Below are 11,448 nucleotides of genomic sequence, written 5' to 3' on the forward strand. Positions count from 1 at the left end.
CACATGGTAAATGAATATTCTTAGAAAAAAAAAGGCTGATCTAATCATTATATTTCTTTAGATTTCACTATAAGCTTTTAAAAACCTTTTACTCTAATAAAAAGTTGATGATTCAGACTTCCAGGCAGCTTCCTCTGCACTCAAGAGCCACTGATCTGTGTTGTGTGACAAGATCACAACTTCACATGACCCAGTGTGACCAAGCTTTGCAAATGCTGCTGTGAATCCCATGATGTACTTTCTTTGTGATAACACTATCTCCTGGAGTCATATGAACAAGTATGAATCTGCTTGGGTTTGCTGCTTCATAAGAAAGCATATCTTCATCCCACATTTTGGGAAGATGAAATTGAAAGATCTGAAATTATTAGAGAACACACAAGATTCTAATATTTAAAACATCTTTTTTACACCCCCAGGTATGCTAAGATTTCACTTCCTGTTGTGTACTCCACAGCTTTGTTACAGTGCAAAAGATTATAGCTCTGTTTATCATTTCTTCACTCTGTACCACTGAAAATCTGCCTCACTTCAGCAGTGCTGAAGGAGAGAGGTCCATTTTGATTTGGTCTAATATCTTATCAGAAGACTAGTGTAAGAGCTAATTGCAATACTTTTCATTAGCATAACCACATCACTGTCTTTCTGTGTTAGATTCTTTTGTTTTGTTCTTTCATATTGTTCCCCTCTTCATTTATGTAGATCTGCATTCATTTCACAAGCAGCTTCTCTCTGAATCTATTATTCAACTGCTCATTGTCCTATTCTCCACTTTCTTTTCAAAGGTTCCAAACACATGTAAAATTATTTGATTGTCCAAAGAGATGCATATACTTGATATGTTCCAAGATGCTCATCTGTGCATTACATTCTTAGTTTCCTAAACAATAAGGACAACAAACCAGAAAGGATCAGTGCACCTGAGCATGCCCCTGTTATTACCAAGCCCCAGCTGAGCAATGCTAAACTTGCCTAATGTCTCTGACGAAAAAACATAATGACAAGCTATGGAAAGGCAGAATGACACACAACTCATTTTCCATTAGTTCCCTGCCAGCTTCTGATGGTGTGCAGTGATATAGCTCACCAGCGTGAGGAGTGACTCTTCTGTTGACAGCTGCTCTCCGTGCCAAGGCCCACAGATGGTCAGGTTTTTTCCCATGTGGATGGGATATGAGATACAATCTTACCTTCATATCTAGTCCTGAGAGAAACAAGAGGTGAAGTCTACAATGCAAAAATGGACCCTCTTTTTGAAGAGCTGGTAATAAGGGGTTAATGGGGAGAAGGACCAGGTGTGGGGGGGAATCAGGCTCAGGCCTAGAGCTCCCTCGGAAATGATGGCCCAGGAACAAAATAATTTCTCACTGATCTTTTTATGCCATTTCTGCACATAGAAGGATGTCTGTCTTTCTCTTCTGGATACTCTCAGTGATTTGGGAGAAAATCATCTAGGAAACTAATTTCAAAATATGTCCAGTTAGCTCAGGGCATGCAAGGGCAAGGAGCATTTCAGTGAGAGAGAGCAAACATGGAGTCCAATAAGCGCTACACCCAGAAGTTATAATTGATTGAAAAAAGAATAGTAAAAGAAAGTGAGCTAGATCTACATAAAAGAAAAGCATGGGAAAGAGGGAGTCATTGGGAGGAGAGGAGAGGAGAGGAGAGGAGAGGAGAGGAGAGGAGAGGAGAGGAGAGGAGAGGAGAGGAGAGGAGAGGAGAGGAGAGGAGAGGAGAGGAGAGGAGAGGAGAGGAGAGGAGAGGAGAGGAGAGGAGAGGAGAGGAGAGGAGAGGAGAGGAGAGGAGAGGAGAGGAGAGGAGAGGAGAGGAGAGGAGAGGAGAGGAGAGGAGAGGAGAGGAGAGGAGAGGAGAGGAGAGGAGAGGAGAGGAGAGGAGAGGAGAGGAGAGGAGAGGAGAGGAGAGGAGAGGAGAGGAGAGGAGAGGAGAGGAGAGGAGAGGAGAGGAGAGGAGAGGAGAGGAGAGGAGAGGAGAGGAGAGGAGAGGAGAGGAGAGGAGAGGAGAGGAGAGGAATGTTTGGTGGTTTTATTTAACCTCTAAGTACATCTTCCATTGGTGTGATCTGGCTCATGGATGTGTCTTGCTCTCCAGACATATTCAGCCTGTGACCCTGGTTTTAACTCACTTTTAATTTTTTTACTGTTTTCAAGATGAATGTAAGGAAGAGTTGCTTTTCTGTGTATACACAGATATACACATACATGCATATGTACATGTATATCAGCACACATGTATATACATGTGTATGCACATAGGCATGCACACATTTATCTGCATATTACATTGGATTCTTATATGCCTACCAAAACAATTTCAGAAAACTCAAACCAGTGCAAGGGAGCCAATTTGAACAGCTGACAAACCTGTCAATAAACATTGATTGATTGGCAGGGTTTCATACACAGATAAGACATAATGGGTTTGAGCTACTCACAGCTTTTTACAATGGTATTTCTCAATGGACTTTTTCTTTCCCTAAGTGCAAATAACTTTATTTACTTTTACAAAAAGATATTTACATTTGCAGAAATACAGATTAATATGTTTGCTTATTTGTTATCAGCTCTGCCTTGTGTTCTGGGACAGGACCATTGGCGGCTTTACTTGGCCAAAACCAACGGTTTAAACAGCGTGTTGCTCTAGGAACAGCTTTTCCCAGCTGCAGACGGCAGTGTAAGAGCGCCTTCTATGCTTAGGCAAAAGAAATGCAAGGCAGAAAAGCCATGGAAAACTTGAGCCTACAGAACTATCGCCCATGTCTCTTGGGTGCAAGCTATTCTGTTCTTAAATCCGAAGAAAGAAGGGTAGAAGAGCTTTCTCTCTGTTAAAGGAAATGGGTCAGACTCATCCTCAAGGTACAAGGATATAGCTGTCATCTTTGGAGTATGATTACAAGTACTGCAGCGTAGGTGTAGTTCTCTGAGGAGTCTCAGTTCTATTGCCAATTAAATCTTAAAATAATTTTTTAAAATATTTATCATTTTCTCTGTCGCTTTTAAGGACCTATATGGGCATTAATGTGGTGGCTTCACAGGGAAAAATGCCAAAGAGAGGCGTGAAGGAGCTCTCATTGCGGAGCACTATTTTTTCTCCTGGATCACTTCAGTGATTCAGTTTCCCAGGCAGCTTCACAAACAGCTGTAGTTACACAACTAAAGCAGCAGCAAGCTGTGGTGGAAAGACACAAACACCAAACACACAAGTAGACAGAAGGACAGGACAGGAGCCACCTAAGCCAACACAATGTCATTGCATATAAATCTAAGCAGAATTTGGACACCAAATAGCTACCTTCTAGGTGAGAGTTTAATTCCTAAGACAGAAAACTATGTTTTTCTTGGTGGACAGACCACCTACTAAAGTTGTGGCTTGGCAAAGCCTTAGGAATACGTTCAGTTCAAGCTGCACAAATGTGCCATGTCAATGGCACAACCTCAGCCTTAAAGCTGAGCATCTTGGCAGCTGGACTGACTGTAACCCATATACAAAGAGTCAACTGCACAGTAGTCTTGAATTTCCAGGCAACAGCTCTACCTTGGTTTTAAACTCCCTATAATCCTTCATTTTACTTTTTCTGTGCATATAAAGGCTCAATATATACATGATCTCCATATGAATATAAATAACTATGGTCAGAGTGAGTTACTTTTTCTCTCTGTCCTTCTGTCATTACAGAACATTCAGCACATTCAGTCCTTACCCATTAATAAATTGTTTTGAGATACAGCTTTCATGGAGATGAAGGCAGCACCATGGCACTGTAGCAATACCACTTTGCAACCCTGACTGCTGTCTGTATACTTCTAGCCAAGACCAGAGTACAGAGCCCACACTACTGTCCTTACATACCCTAGAGGAGATTTACTAGCCAAACTATCCTGGAAAACTCCCTTAGTAGAACTGAGACATATACCAGCAAAGTATTTCCCCTCCCCTTCTAGAGCTTACAAAAAAGCTTTCCACATCAGTTCCAGGTCTTAGCCAGGCAGTTCTTTTCTTCTGTTGTCCACCTTGTGACATAGGTGTGGTCTACTTTTGCCAGAATATTATTCTTGTTTGGGAGCAGAATAAGTGAGATGTTAGACTAGCAAAAACCATATTGTAAATATCACTGGATATAATCTGAAATGCCCTCTCACCGACTGCAAAATAAAAGATTTAGTGTAACCCCTAAAGGATGTTTTCTTGCCAGTTAATAAAGTAATCTGAGACACACACACATATACACATATGAAAGGATGGGATATAAAACTCAGCGTTAAGGCAAGGCATAGAATTTTTAACTTAATACAGCCATTTCAAAATACATCTGTCTCAAAGGAGAAGAAAGATGAGACTAGCTGAACAGTATAAAATATAAAGCATATAATGCTTCATGTATTTTGTCTAGTCCAGTCTTCATCTATGACACTGCTTTTCTATAGACATTTTCATCTTCTTGAAAATTAATAATAGAAGCATTTTTTAAAATGTCCTTGTAGGCTGCAGGCAAGGGATGGTATGTGATCTGTTGTCAACCACAATGAAACAGGAGGCAGGAAAACAGTTTCTATACAATCTTGGTCTTCTTTTCCCCCCCTACATTTACGTGTTTCAAGCTTAACACCCTTTAGACAACAGTGTAGTTATTCATTTCTCCAGCACTGGGATGTGCTGGAGAAAAATTGGTTCATGTTTTAAAAGAGTGATGGGAGGTGGCTGTTATGTAAAGTTCATAATACTCAGCATTCAACCTCTGTTACTTATTTGATCATCACAAAACAATCCAGTTTGATTTTAAATACGGCATATTAATCATAAAAATCTGAAACAAATTAAATACTATTTTCTCTTCTCTGTCACTCACATCTTGACTTCATATGTGGGCAAGTAGTGCTGCTTCTCTCTTCCCCTTCATCTATCTTGTTGATTGATGCTGAAAGTTCTTTGGAGCCATTTCTGTACTATATTTCATGTATGAGTCTCATCAGCTGAAAAATGTCCTAGGCTTCCCTGCAAATTCTCTGCATCACTGCAAAATATTAATAATTAAATGTGCTTGAAGAAATTCGGTCTGACAAAGGTAGTAACCAGTGATTCAGCTAGCAGTTAGTTGGCTTATAATTGCTCTCTCAGATCTCTCACAGAGTTAGTTAAGTATACAACTTGAGGAGTTCTGTTATTCTTGGAGTATATTACCAGAAATAATTCAAATTTAAAAGCTCTTGTGGAAGACAGGTAGAATTGAGAAGCTGCCACATGATCAAAACAAAGAAAAAAACCCAGACAACACAGTGCTTTCTCAACTTTTTTTTTTTTTTGAGGTATGCATAAAGATGGATGGTTTAAATAATTGCTTCCATCAGAGAGATCTTGATCTTTAATCTTAAGAGATGAGGGAGTTACCCTAAATGCTATGTGCTACAAAGTTTCAGTTGCCTAATTATACAGCTAGTTTATTCAGGAATGTACATGTAAACTCTTCAGCTTGCAATACTGTTCAATAAATCTTAGGAAACTATATAAAAAAAGACTAGAGCCAAAGGTTAATATTTCAAAGACTAATGAATTTTTTGATACTGAGGAGCTTTACTTTGGCCCATGAATGCTTACATTAAAAACCTGTCTCAGATGGAGAGAAAATAGCCTACTTTTCACAGTGCTCACTTGAAACTTTGAAGATCTATAGTGAATTCATTATTCTGCCACTAGGTACCATTTTACCCACTTACTGAAAAAATTTATGCAGGGTAAGTCAAGAAAGTCTGCAGTTTTCAGAGACAGTTATCTATTTCTAACTATCTCAAGTTGTCTCTAGAGACATGAGTGTGCTCTGTTCTGCATTCTGTGGCTCACTTTTGAAGGGTTAGTTAATTTTTTGTGCATAACAGATTGCAAACCCACATCTCCTGGCACTGAGATGAAAACCTTTCCAACTCTGTAATGAAGCCCTGCAACAATGAGACAAAAGAGTCAAGATTCATTAAGGCAGAAATGACAAAAGAAAAATTTGGAATTTGTATTCTTCCAGGTTCATTGGGAAGAAGGAAATCCTTGCAGCTATGAAAGCTTTTTGCATTTTCTATTGGAAAGTTACTGGATAAACAGGCAGAAACCTCCTGTAAATCAGAAATCACCCTCTGATTTAAACCTCCCTACTCCTTTGACGTCTCAGCCATAGAATCGTACATAAATTTAAAAAGTTAAATAGACGAATTATTCAATTAAGCATTGCAACACTAAAGAGATCAGTGCCCGAGTCTCTGTGCAGACAATGACCCATTGCATAAGGGCCATGCCCTTAAACACACCCAGATGCCTAAATCTACCAGAAGACAGTGTATGTTGTGTGTTTAATATTTTGGGGATCAGTGGTCTCCCAATAGCAGCACTCCATCAACACAGTGCTGTAGGTAGCACCCAACAGAAAGACTGTAGCATGCTCAGTTGTAAACAATCTCAAATCCTCCTCAAAAGGAGGATTCTGCTTTCCTCTTACTGCTTAGAAAGATCATACAGATTATTTTTCACAGCCTCAAACCAACACTGCTGCAAACACCAACATTTTAATGAAACTCATTAAAAATCACAGACTTGGATTGCAGTGGTGCAATTATGGCAAATCTTGCTTCAGACCCTCTATGTATTCCACAGCAGGCCATGCAACAATGGTCACAGTGGTGTTAGTAACCAAATTCACTTAGACAAAAGCGGTCTTTGTGTCTGTTTGGTGTGCTGAGGAGTGTTTGCAGACATACCTTGCATTCCTACCCTACCTAAGCCCCTGACTTAGATGTACTTTCTGTGCATGGGAAACACATGTGGCTTCACTGAGGGGGAACCTATTTCTTCAACCCTTTTTGTCAGTCCTTGAGAATGATAAGAAAAGTATATCACAAGGTTCGGGTACGCATGATGTTATCTTGCAAATTTTCTGCGAAAGCTGCCAAGGACAGTAAAGATAAACCAGGACCTGACATTTCTAATATAGAAAACCAAATGGAAAGGAGAAGAAGTTCACACAGAAGCTGTATTTCTGACATGCAATATCATAGTGAAGTGCCCATGTATGGTGTATAAAGCTACACCACAGAAGATGTAAGAGACACACATATGTACATTTATTTTACTGTTTTGACAGTTTCCTTCAAAAAAATCCTTAAGAATTCTACTGTATTAGTATGGAAATGTCTCAGAAACCCTTTAACTTTAGCTAGGTAAGTAATTGCATGACGGGGGTTCTTGTTTGTTTGCATTTCTTTGAATCAGTAGCATGGAATGTACCAGAATATCAGACCACAAAACATTCCTGACATTTTTGAAAAACATGTTTTTGTACTGCTGCTGTCAATCTTTCAGGTGACCATTTCATATCTGTTCACACAAACACCTCCCAGATAATGTAGGGAAGCCCCACCTTAGTGGTTACAGGCTTTATGTACATCCACAACAGCATTGCAGTTAAGTTCCACATACACGTAGAAATGACCTACAGAAACCCACTGCCATGCTGAAAACTAATTTTTTCCTGTACATTTTGATAGGTACTTGATTCTTATTATTTTTTCCTCTTTAGCTGGAGCACATTTATGTTTATTTGCAGGTATGTGTGTTTATACTGCATACATATAGGCATTTATAAAAACAAGTCATGCAAGTCTTGAATAGATTAAATGCTACAGCAATGTACAAATGAAATCAGATGCAGAAATTTTCAGGCTCAGGTCAATGTTTAACATCATTAATGTGATTCTTCAGCTGTTCTTATAAGTATATGCACTAAGAAACACTTCTAAATAATGCAAATTTTGTTGTATTTTTTCCAAAAAATTGTAGGAAAGTCGGGTACCTTACCATGCAAAAACCCCAGAGCCGAGTTCAGGACTGATGTGTTTAAGAACAGACATTGCTTAATAGACCTCAGTGCCCACTTGTTTCAGCTACCTGCAGAAATATAATTTCTTTTCAGTTTCTTTCCTTTCTTCTTGCATTGTAATTATGATTAATTGCCTCCAATTCCATAAATCATTGCAGTTCTCAATATATTCATAAAAAGTAACTCACCAAATGGTAAGTTCCAATAATATTTTTCTGTCACAGTTGATACAGTCTGTCTTAGAATTGGTCCTGCTGACTGTTTTACTAAAGTTGAGACCAGAAATTATAAGATATAATACTAGTTGATTGCTGGCTTACAAACTATTTTTTACTCAAGTAAATGCAAATACAGAATAAAAAATAGAAGCTTCCTGAAACTTGAAATAGCCTCATGAATTGTGAATTCTTAAAAAAATAGGTGTAGAGAGAGCTGGCTGTACCAGTCCACCAGCATAACCAATGTAAAATAAGATGGTAAAAATTCACACTTGGAACCAGGAGCAGCATAGGTCCCCAGTACTCCATTTGCCATCACTATTCCAATTAGTATCTCAGGTGATACGAAATAATGAATTAAGGCTTCTCAAAATACATGATTAGATACGATCATTCCTCCTTCACTCACTAGCTGCCAGCTAGTGAGAAAATTCCACACAGTCTATTCTCATAATTTAAGTCCTAAAGGAACTACTAGGTTATTTGTTGTTCCCTCTAGTACATCACATGTGTATACGTTTCATCCAATTGTCCCTGTGCTAAACTCATGAATCTGCCAAAAGAAAGACATTGAATTTTGATTTGAAGAATTTAAAGGGCAGCAAATCCACTTCCTAGCTTGTTCTGGAGGCTTATGTACTTCACTAATGAGTTGTTCCTCCTTGAAATTTGTACAGGATCAGCTGCTAGCATTCACTCTGTTGCCTTCCTCCTGTGCCTTTTTATAGCTAGTATGTGCTTCCTAGGAAGACAGATTTCAATCAAACCCAGACATTTCTATATCCACCTGCAGGATGTATTCTTCAGCCTTCAGATCACTTGCATACATCTATTCTGCTGTCTTCAGTTTCTCCCCCTTCTGTTCCCCAGGCAGGCTCTGTGTTGACTGCCAAAGCCGAGCAGCACTGTCACAGAGGGAGAGCTGTCTCCGTGGTCCTGCTGTTTGGAACAGTCCAGCACAGCCTTAGTTGCCACTCTCTGCAGAGGCTTGTTGCTGAAATGTCTGCACAGGCACCTCTCCAGGCCCAAAGCCCACGCTCTGCAGTCATGTCCAGCTTTCTTTGATCCTGGATTATATAATGTCATTGGAAAAGGGCTGAACAGCCTTGCTTATCACATTGTTGCTATCCCTCAATTTAACGGTCTGCTGATTCCTGTATTATCTCCACATTTTCTCAGTAAGAAACTTAGTTTGTTGCTAAAAATAAGCACTAGTTTCAGTCTTGTGACAGTCTTGACAGTATCTCAATCTATGAGAGCTCCTCATTTGCAAAGGGTTGTAGGATTTTTCATTTATCTTGATTTTGACCTATAACACTACTTCCATACAAAACAGTACTAATATATATATCAGAACTCAGCAATGCTGACAAAGTATCTCAACAGTCACAGATCACACTGATGTACATCAGTCATCTCTTTAGCCAGCTTTTCCATGCTATATTAGTACAAGTTAACTATGCCTACTGGCTTTAAAAGATTTGCCATAGATATTTGCTATCATCCTTCTCAGACAGTAAAGTCTGTAAGAGTCTTCACCAGGTGAAAAGAAATTCTTTTTTTTACACAGAGTTATATTTAATGGGGTGATTTTTTTTTCATTTCCACATATCCACCTAATAATGTGTCACCTAATTTTCAAAATTTAGTTTATTGCTCAGGTATTTATGCTCTTAATCCTTTGTTTTCACTGAACTGTGTTTTTTCTCTTTTTTCTTTTGTTTTCCTAATAGGTTTTTTTTTTCCTTTTACATAACCTGCCATTTATTTGATTACTATATAATTCTATAGATTTTACTTTTGTGTGCATATATATATATATATATATATAGGCACATATAAATTTTTTTGCACTTCATCTTTGAGTAATGGAATCCTTTTCCTTCTGTCTATTTGATACACTACTACTTCACAGAGTTAGCAAGCTCTATTGATGTTCCAAGAACACAGAAAGTAGTAGTGTCTCAAACAAGGGACATGTTTTCACTGACATAGACTCAGCAAAGACTTATGTCTGTTACAAAATTAAGAATCTCAATGACTGCATGGATTTCCAGTCTCCTAGTTCAGAATATGACATACACAGTTCCCTGGGACTGCAATATGCTGGCCCACCCTGAACTATAACAGACAGCAAGAAAGGAGGCTAAAGGCACTTCTTTTCTTCTCACCCCTCTAAATGTCCTCTCCTTGCAGCCAGGCACCTCCAAGGACCTTCTTACAAAGCAATGCTAGTCAAGGCTGAGCAAAGTGTTCTAATAGAGGAAGAGACCTCAAAAGGGAAAAAAATCCTACCACAACACCTACATAACACCTTTAAGATCTATAAATTGTGAAACTGAGGTGAAAAATATCATGAACTGAGCTGAAATATCAGCTCAGAAGTAATTTCACAGGCAGCAGAACAAAGCCTTTGCTGATGCGCCGAAGGAAATCCAAAACCCAAGTTGAAGCAACACATTCCTTGGCCAGTATTAAGTTTATAGACACAAATCACTTTCCTCCCTGTGCAAATAATGTGTCCAATAAAGCAAGTTTTTAAGTATTGCAGTCTGTCATGGGAGAGTGAATCCATCCAGTGAAGAAACATGGAATATTTCATAAATTTCAATTTAGGAAAAAAATAAAGGCACTGAGAGACAATTATAAAGGATATATTGTGAACATTAGAAACTATTATTAGGTCAATTATCAGCTTATCAGTGTCTGATACTCATTTATCTGTACAAAACAGAAGTTACTAATACAAATCATGAATATCTCACCCACTCTTCAGCTTTCACTGCAAAACCTCTCCAATCACCTCAAATGTTTGTGAAGTTTTGTCTCAGACACAAATCCAGTTTTAATAATAATTTTTAAGCTTTTGGAAGAAAACAGTGGATTAATCATGAAAGAAATGTCTTCATTCAGTTTGGGACAGTAAGATCAGACAGCACTATTGCTTTGAAGCACAACTATAGCACAACTGTCCCTGCCATCATTATTAGGAAATAGAGTATTTAAAAAGGTGATTAATTTCTTCCCAGCCGTCTCTCTTACTCTCCCACCAGGATGAAAAGCTCCATATCCCAAACATAAAGATTCAACATTTAGGAGAGCAAGAGATAAATTAATAGTAAGGCCAGGTGCAACAGTAGCCCCTTGTCTACTTTTCATTGTTCATAAATAACTAATACAGTGATCCAAGGAGGAGCCTTTCCAGCAGAATTATCACAAGACTCATCTGAAAACAGACTTTTTTGGCTTATTTTTCTCCTCTCCTAAGGAACTTGTGTATTTTTATACTTCTATTGTTGCAGGTTTTGAGCAAAGACAGGTTGGGGAAGTCAGAATACAAAATGCCTTCAATGTTAA

This window comes from Prinia subflava, chromosome 2 (assembly GCF_021018805.1).
Source record: "Prinia subflava isolate CZ2003 ecotype Zambia chromosome 2, Cam_Psub_1.2, whole genome shotgun sequence".
Classification (NCBI taxonomy): domain Eukaryota; kingdom Metazoa; phylum Chordata; class Aves; order Passeriformes; family Cisticolidae; genus Prinia; species Prinia subflava.